At 29.6% G+C, this 9,287-nt stretch overlaps 1 non-coding gene across 1 annotated transcript; it reads left to right on the top strand.

Annotated features, from left to right (window-relative positions):
* The first annotated feature begins 1,129 nt into the window (after positions 1–1,129).
* LOC139865380 (small nucleolar RNA R71) lies at positions 1,130–1,236 on the top strand. The gene has a single exon (XR_011764904.1). It is a non-coding gene; the product is annotated as a small nucleolar RNA R71 (small nucleolar RNA).
* The last annotated feature ends 8,051 nt before the right edge of the window (positions 1,237–9,287 follow it).

The following is a 9,287-nucleotide window of genomic DNA, read 5'->3' as shown; positions in this document are numbered from 1 at the left end:
TTTACCCGGATCACCTACCCTAGGTGGAGGTTTTGGTGGAACTGTATTCACCGGGTTTACTTCTACGGCTTTTGTTTCTTGTACTTTCTTATTCTTTTTCTTCTTCTTCTTTCCAGAAGTATCACAATCTTTATTACTTATTACTTGCTCATACTCAACTCCTTTTCTTGGAAACGGGATGGGTGGTTTGTATGGTGTCACCACTGGCTTTACATACTCGGGTGGTGGTGGTGGTGTAACTTCTTCATTGTTACTCACATCTAAAACCTTCCCATCTTCTGGAGCTGGTTTTTCAGAATTTGTTGACACCATATTAACATTCTCTTTCCGAGGATTTACTTCAGTATTACTCGGTAGCTTTCCTTGTTCCCTCTCACTCATCATGCTAGCAAGAGTACCTACGTGTTTTTTAAGATTCAAAATGGAAGCTTGTTGAGTTCTTAATGACTGATCAAACCTCTCGTTCGTTTGGGTTTGAGATGTAATGAATTGTGTTTGAGATTCAATCAGCTTTGCCATCATTTCTTCTAGATTTGGCTTTTTCTCTTCGGGTTGTTGTGGTGGTTTATACAAGTTAGGTCTTTGCTGATTGAAAATGTTGTTTTGAGTTTGTTGGTTATTCGAACCTTGTTGGTTATACGAGTTATTGTTGGGTCCATTTGGATTGTAAAGAATGTTTTGATTTCGATTGAAGTTCAGCTTTGGCGGTTGATAATTATTTTGATAATTATTTCCCGGCCTTTGGTTCATATAGGAAACATTCTCTCGTTGTTCCATCGTTGGTTCAATGTGACAATCTTTCGTTAAGTGTGGTCCACCGCATTGCTCACAACTGATTCGTATTGCGTGAATATCTTTATTCATCTTTTCCATTCGTCTTTCGAAAGCATCTATTTTTGCGGAAACGGAATCAAAATCATGGCTAGAATCGGCTCTAGCCGCTTTAGATGAACGAAAAATATCTTTTTCTTGATGCCACTCATGAGAGTGGGAGGTTGTGTTATCAATAATTTTGTAAGCTTCAGTTGCGGTTTTCTTCATAATTGAACCACCAGCTGTTATGTCGATGTCTTTCCGTGTAGCAACGTTGACACCTTGGTAGAATATTTGTACTATTTGATAAGTGTCTAAACCGTGTTGAGGACATCCTCTCAACATCCTTCCGAATCTTGTCCATGCCTCATATAATGTTTCATTTGGCTTTTGTGTGAACGTAACAATTTCTCCTTGAAGTCTCACGGCTTTAGATGCCGGAAAGAATCTTTTAAGAAATTTCTCAACTAAAACATCCCATGTGTCAATCGCCCCTTCAGGTAACGATTCTAACCAATCTTTGGCTTCTCCCTTTAAAGTCCAGGGAAACAACATGAGATAGATCTGTTCATCCTCAACTTCTCGGATTTTGAATAGTGTACAGATCCTATTAAACGTTCGAAGATGTTCATTGGGATCTTCCTTCGGCGTACCACTATATTGGCACTGATTAGTTACCATGTGTAGAATTTGTCCTTTAATTTCATAATCTGGAGCATTAACTTCTGGTTTAATAATGGCGTGACCTTGGCCAGTGCGCTTAGCTCTCATTCGTTCTTCCATACTTAGAGGTTCTAGATTTTTCATGATTGGATTTGTTGTATCCGAATCACTAGAGGATTCTGATTTAACGGTTTGGGGTTCAGGATCTTGGAATTGTCCTTGAATATCTTCCGGGTTCTTAGTTGTGAAATCGGGTTCAAAAGATGGATTATCGGAAATTTGAATTGGAGTACTTGGTCGACTAGATGACGATTCTAAAGAAAAATCAACGGCGGCGATATTTGTTAAACGATGTCTTGATCGAGTTACAGGTGGTGAACGTATGACCGGCGGTGAACGTCTTGCTCGGTGCATTCACTGAATATCCTATTAGTTTTTAAAAAGGAAAGAAAAATTATATAAGTTATCCAATCAATAGACTTTTCTGATTTTGCCCACGTTTCGAATAGCCAAAAGATGCAGCAGAGGGGCAGGATTCGTTTGGTCTCAATATAATTGAGGACTGTTTGGCTCCAATAACCCGGTCCACGTACAAATCCAACTATTACTACGAACCAGAAAATTTTGATGTCTATCAATTTAACCACTTAAAATAAATTTTCGTAATTTTAAGAAATTTAGAGAAGAAGTAGAAAAAATTCTAAAGTCCTAAAAACTAGAATGGCGAGAAATAAGAGAGAAAAATAGTGCGCGTCGAAAAGTGTCGAAAAATGAAAAAGACGAAGAGTGGTTTGTAAACACGCGGTTAATCCAACCTTATAACGATCACTATCTTAAAATTAAAGCTACAAATGGAGATCACTTATTGGAATTGTAATTGATACATAGGTAAAAGGCATCGAAAATACGAAATAAGAAAATAGCACGAAAAATGGCGTCGCAAAATTCTAAAGCACCTAATACTTAGTCTAAGGAATAAGCACTTAAGGGATTTTACGGCAAAGCCTAAAAATTCTAGAAGTAAAAATAACTATGGCAAAACTAAACTTAATACTAAAAGTTGCGAATATAGTCTAAAAATCTAAAGGTAATAAAACTAAAAAAAACATTTTTTTTATAGACAAAATCTTAAAAAAAATATTTTTTTTTAAAATTTTTTTTTTTTTTTTTTTTAAAAAGAACGAATTTTTTTTTCTTTAAAAAAAACGTTTTTTTTTTTACAGAATTTTTTTTTTTTTTTTTTACGTTTTTTTTTTTTAAGAAAAACGATAGTGGGAACAAAGATAGTGGTTTTTTTTTTTTTTAAAAAAAAAAAACTAGTACAACAAAAGAGGGACAAAGCGTGTCATTTTTTTTTTCTTTTTTTTTTTTTACAAATATAAATTAAAAATATAGTGTTTCGCCTAGTTCCCCGGCAGCGGCGCCAAAAACTTGATGATGTAGCGTGAGGGTACGAAATAGTATTATTTTTAATACAAAATACTACAAAATATGACACAAGTTTTAATTATTTATAGAGTGGGATATACCTAAATCTTGCTACAACACTATAGACAGTGTACCTAATCGTAGAGTAGTGTAGTTTTTAGTAAGTCCGGTTCGTTCCACAGGGAGCTGGTGATACTTACTATATTTTTAACAACTATATTTATACAAAATATATATAATTATATAAGTAGTAATATTATTATAAAAGGGGGGTTTTACCGTTTAATGACCGGTTTGTCGATTCTATATTTTAAGCGCAAAGATAAATGACGATAATTAAAGTGCGTAAAATAATGACAATAAATAAAATGACAGTAAATAAAATTGCGAGTAATAAAATGACAGTAAATAAAGATACGATGAGAAATATAATAAAAGAATTATGCTTATTTAAACTTCCGTAATCATGATGTTTGACGTGTTGATTTTAATTTATTACCATGGGTTAATTGTCCTTTGTCCTGGTTTATTTGATACGTCTATCTGGTTTTTGTCCATAATAGTCCATCGGTCATAAATATAAAGTGCGAGTATCCTCGTCAAATTACCCTTATACCCGAAGTCAAATATTTCAACTGATTAAGGATTTAAACTGTGACGCAGTTATCACTTCTGTCAACAATTACACCAGTTATCAATGTATGTAATCCACCCCTGTTTTAATTAGTTTATGAATATTAATTAATCCACTTGATCAGAATGAATAATCAATTACCCAACCCAATTGATTAATTAAATGATTATAACAGATTCCATATGAACGTCACTAAATAGGACAACCATAATCATTATTAATTATTAGGTTAATTAATTTGAAGATAGGTTCGACAGACTCCAATGAGTTGTCACTCAATTAGACAATACCCCCATCTATTAATAGTCAATAGTCCAATTTCCACAAGTGTCGTTCTTTTGTCCAAACCCCAATTATGGTACAAAGCCCAATTACTCAATTTTAGTAATTAGCCCAACATCATGATTACTTCGTTTTAAATAAGCATAATAATAACTTAGTTACGAGACATTAAATTAAAAAGGAAGAACATAGCTTACAGTGATGATTAATCGCGTAGCGTTACACGGACAGAGTTCTGACTAAAAACCCGTAATTAATCATTACAATAACTTAAAATTACATTATTATTAAAATTAAAATTAAAATTAAAATTATATATTTATATTTATGTTATACATACGAGAGAGAAAGAGATTGAATATGAATTGAAAAATGGGATACTAAATCGATCAAAATTCGTTTTCTTTTATAGACGAATTTTGAATTGAAATTTTCACTTATGACCCCTTAACTATGCTCAATTAACAACTTTTTATTATTTAATATTATTCTTATTATGAATTATTTAAATATTATATTATATTCTTGTGCATAGTTGACTCGTAATTTTTACACCGTTGCATCGAGCGCTGAGAGTTGGTTCATGTCCCGGTTCCTGATTTTCGAACGCCCTTTCGTACTATTTTATATCGTGTACTTTGTGTTTTGCAACTTGTACTCTTGTCATTTTTAGACGTTCTTCATCAATAATTTGAACCTTTTTGATTGTATCTTGTACTTTTGAGCTTTTTGGACCTTTGCGTCTTCAAATCTTCGTTTTCGCCTTTTGTCTTCGCACTTATTTAATATAAACGAATATTACTTGAAAATGGAACAATTGCAACTAAAAGCTTGTCTTTCTTGAGGGATAATGCTATGAAATATATGTTCCTTTTTAGCCTTATCATATATTCATTTTTAACTCGTTTAATATCGATCGAATTACAATTGAGCGTTACTGTCGATTACAAAATAAATTCGAATATATATATATATATATATATATATATATATATATATATATATATATATTCAATATACTTTATTTACATATATAGATACCTTTTAAATAATAGTTATTATATATTATTTTATTTTACATTATTAGTTCTAACAATTACGTCATACAATATTTCAATTTATATTTCAAATTCATATATTAAATATATATGTATCTATTTACAATTAGTGGTTCGTGAATCGTCGAGAATGGTCAAAAGAGTAAATGCATTCATGTAAACTGTTCCAAAGTTTTCGAGACTCAACATTACAGACTTTGCTTATTGTGTCAGAAATATATAAAGATTAAGTTTAAATTTGGTCGGAAATTCCCGGGTCGTCACTGTACCTAACCGTTAAAGAAATTTCGTCCCGAAATTTGAGTGAGGTGGTCATGGTTAACAATAAATATGTTTTCATGACGAATATGAGTTGATAAATAGAGTTTTATCCTCATTGAGTAAATAGGGATAAAACAATTCGATTATTCGAAGAGTAAGAATGAAGCTATCACAAAAGATTGAAATAAGAAAAGTAAAGATTCGTCTAAACTTTTGACAGAGTCGGGGTTGAATTTAGGAAATAAGGTGCATCTTAACTTTTGACGTAGAGGGTTGAATTCCGGAATTCAAGGGATTTAAAGAAGATATTCGAAATCTAAAGGATTTGATTCTCCGGCGAGTAAGGAAATTAAGATCTCTATAATTAATTACGGTGATCTGCCTCGATTACTCTGTCCGATAGTTCCATTATAAATTAAAATTTTTCCGTTCCCTTATCTTCATCTTTCCTATACTCTTCTTTCCTCGATTTTGAGTACAGCAAGTAATGATCCAGGATTCGTAGATATTAGCTTTGGAATTGTGACGACCTGGGAATTTCGGACCAAATTTAAACCTGAATCTTATTTGATTTTGATACGATAAGCAAAGTTTGTAATGTTGAGTCTCGAAAACTTTGGAACAGTTACATGAATGCATTTACCCTTTTGACCATTCCCGACGATTCACGAATAACTATTTGCAATTAGATATATATATATATATATATATATATATATATATATATATATATATATATATATATATATATATATATATATATATATATATATATATATATATATATATATATGTATCATAATTTGTAATATAATTTAAAATAATATAAGATTTAATTATTAAAACTAAATATGTAAAATAAAATAAGATATAATGAAATCTGTTATGAATCTATGTATATGCATATATAAAGTATATATGGAACATAATTATTAATTAACTTTAATACCCGTTTGTCATCTCGTTTAATATTAAACAAGTTAAATACGAAATTAATAAGCAAATAATTATATTTAAACAATTGTAGATAGCATATTATACTATACTATAAGTTTTATACATAACTACTATAAGTATATTGCAATTTATAGATATTGTATGTAAAATTCATAATATCTATTTTTTTACTGTATATAGTTATTATATGTATATACTTATTATTATTGTTATTACTTATTAATATTATCATATTATTATTATTTATTTTATTAGTAACTTTATCATAAACATATTTATCATTATTATTATTGTGACTTATTATTATTATTACTCTTATTATTGATATTATCATTAATTATCAATATTATTATTATTATTATTAATATTTTGATTTTTTTTATTTAATTATAATTATTAATTATCAAAATTTGTTATATAAGTCGTAAAGAAGGATGGAGATTCAGTGTCTGTTGCAAGTTGCTTTCGTACTGTAACGTATTTCCAAAAATTCGTACCAATCCCAATTAAATCAATAGAACAAACCAAAATCTGTATCAATTGTGATCAAGCTTTATTCTTTTTATTTATTTATATTTTTTTTATCACTGATCGATTTAACTTGGTCTCAATTTTGGTTAAACGTCCAAATCAATTAGAATACAAACAATAAACTCTACTGTATCTAATATTCTATTGTTATCTGTATATGATTCAATCTTCACGATGCCAATCAAACTGAAAACAGAAATTTTTTTAAAAAAATAAGAGAGACGACCTCTGTTTTGAACTCAGAATTTAAAAGGTTCGTTTTTAATTTAATTGAAAAATCTAACAATGCAATTGTGTTATAAATATTTTATTTGAACTCTCTGTAAAGTTTCACGTTTCAATTTCATCCACAGAGTTCGAATTTACGAGTCAAAGTTTGATTGTCAAAAGTCAACCAAAGGTGTTCATGATTAAATTCGATTTCGTTTTGAGTTTTTTGGATCAATTGATCATTCCTAAACTTTCTAGGAACGATTTAGAATCTATTTCATTTTGTAATCACTATCTAAAACTTTCTAAAAATCATAATCAATTTTTTTTTTCTTCTATAACAGCGACGAGCTGTAGCCTTTGCTTTTCTTAATTTTTTTTTTTTTTTTCCTTTTTGATTAATTAAAACTGTAAACTTAATGAATTGTTTTAAATTGTGAAATTTGATTACATGTTGAGTTCTGGTCGACTAGTGGTGTAAAGGGATGTGTCGACTGAGTTGAATATATGAAGAAGATGAAGAAGGGAAATAGAAAGAACAGATTAAATATAACTAGGACGTATTAAAAATCAGAAAAGTAAGGAGCAATTGGATGGTTTGAAGGGGTGTCGGGGTAGCGAGAGGTCGGGGGTTTAAGCCCCGGCCTGGGCAACATTCTTTTTAGAAACCTATTTAAATGAGGTAGTTATTTAATTATTATTATTACTTTTAATTTTATTATTATTATTATTATTATTATTGTTATTATTATCATTATTATTATTAGTATTGTTATTGTTATTGTTATTATGGTTATTATTATTGTTATTATTACACCTATTATTATTGTTATTATAATTATTAATATTAAGTATTAGAATTATTATTATTATTATTAGTATTATTACAATTAAGTATCATGGATTTTAGTTATTACTGTTATTATTACTAATATAAGTACTGGTTAACATTTATACCTATTATTATCATAACCCCAGTTACAAATATGATTATTATTATTATTATTGTTATCATTAATATTATCATCAATATCAGTATTATTATTAAGTAATATGATTATTAATATTATTATTATTAATATCAAAAACTACCTTTTTAAGTAGATAAATATTTTGTACATAAAAATATACTTATTACATATACTATAATTATATTAAAATTTCACATAACTATGTACATCAAACTTACTAATGTTATTTATATAAATACTTACAAATAACAAACCATCGATTTTTAAATATAACATTAAAAAAGTATGGATATATTAATATAATTATATAAATAATAGTTATTTTGAATATAAACACAAATTAAATATATAATAAATAAATTAAGCTATAATAAATTGTTCGATTACGATTATACGTTTTAATATATACATACCAATGATATAGGTTCGTGAATCCGAGGCCAAACCTACTTTTGTTCAATGACGTCATATGTATTTTTACTACAAAATACATTATGGTGAGTTTCATTTGCCTTTTTACCCTTTATATTTTTGGGCTGAGAATACATGCGCAATTTTTATAAATGTTTTACAAAATAGACACAAGTAATCGAAACTACATTATATGGTTTAATGATCGAAGCCGAATATGCCCTTTTTTGCTTGGTAACCTAAGAATTAGTAAACCGATCTACTAATTGACGCGAATCCTAAAGATAGATCTATTGGGCCTAACGAACCCCATCCAAAGTACCGGATGCTTTAGTACTTCGATGTTGTTTTTATCATGTCCGAAGGATTTCCCGGGATGATAGGGGATATTCTTATATGCATCTTATTAATGTCGGTTACCAGGTGTTCAATCCATATGAATGATATTTTTGTCTATATGTATGGGACGTATATTTATGTGAAATGAAAATCGTGTGGTCTATTAAAATGATGGAAATGATTATTTTTGTTAAACTAATGAACTCACCAACCTTTTGGTTGACACTTTAAAGCATGTTTATTCTCAGGCACGAAAGAAATCTTCCGCTGTGCATTTGCTCATTTTAGAGATATTATTTGGAGTCATTCATGAAATATTTCAAAAGACGTTGCATTCGAGTCGTCGAGTTCATCAAGGTTATTACTAAGTCAATTATAGTTGAATATATTATGAAATGGTATGCATGCCATCAATTTTTGATGTAATGAAAGTTTGTCTTTTAAAAACGAATGCAATGTTTGTAAAATTGTATCATATAGAGGTCAAGTACCACCGTATGGCGAAATAAAGACGACCTCACCTTCTCGTAGATGGTGTCAGTGAGAGCCATTTTAGTACGTGATGTAACCAACTATTGTGAATCGTTTGTAATCGATATGGACTTCGTCCGGATGGATTAGGACGGGTCGTTAGAGTTGGTATCAGAGCGGTGGTCTTAGCGAACCAGGTCTTGCATTAGTGTGTCTAACTGATAGTTGTTTAGATGCATTAGTGAGTCTAGACTTCGA

The sequence above is a fragment of the Rutidosis leptorrhynchoides genome, chromosome 8 (assembly GCF_046630445.1).
Source record: "Rutidosis leptorrhynchoides isolate AG116_Rl617_1_P2 chromosome 8, CSIRO_AGI_Rlap_v1, whole genome shotgun sequence".
Taxonomy (NCBI): Eukaryota; Viridiplantae; Streptophyta; class Magnoliopsida; order Asterales; family Asteraceae; genus Rutidosis; species Rutidosis leptorrhynchoides.
The sequence above is the reverse complement of the archived record's forward strand: the minus strand, read 5'-3'. Positions and strand labels throughout refer to the sequence as shown.